The following is a 646-nucleotide window of genomic DNA, read 5'->3' on the forward strand; positions in this document are numbered from 1 at the left end:
TCCTGTAAGTAAAGCAAAAATAGCTTGAGAGTATTTTTGCAGCACTAAAACGTCTCTTTATTTTACCTTTACATTCGCACGCTAAAAGTTCCCCCCTTAGGCCAACTTTAAACGTTAAAAGATTCGATTATGAAGGAAGGCCACATATATGATAATAATATAAAGGTTTCAAATCTCAAGGAACTGGTTTACATATTTATTCGATGATGCAAGTATTCATATTCTCTTTACTTTGAAATTCAACATAAAAGAGGATGTATTTTGAAAACGCCCAATGTCAGCGTTTGATATTCAAATTCGAAAATTATTCAAATAGCGCCAGAATGTCTTCGTCATCCTCAAAGGAAGGCTATTAGTTTAGTCTGTATATCATTAACAATTTACGTTTTTTTCTTGGCAATGTAAATGTTGATGTGTTTGCTACGTCCTTTTATGAATACGTTTTGAATAGTGTGTCTATGTACGAATATAATCCACTGAATAACGCATTTAAGGCCACTTTAAAAAGGGATATTCAAAATGTTATATACTAACAAACAACATTACGTATTTTCCACGTTAGCTTGGGACACGGAAATTGTATAATACGCACCCTATAAGATGCCCTCCCAGAATGTATTAGTAAAACGTTTGCATTCCTTATTGT

The sequence above is a fragment of the Penaeus monodon genome, chromosome 29 (assembly GCF_015228065.2).
Source record: "Penaeus monodon isolate SGIC_2016 chromosome 29, NSTDA_Pmon_1, whole genome shotgun sequence".
NCBI classification, from domain to species: domain Eukaryota; kingdom Metazoa; phylum Arthropoda; class Malacostraca; order Decapoda; family Penaeidae; genus Penaeus; species Penaeus monodon.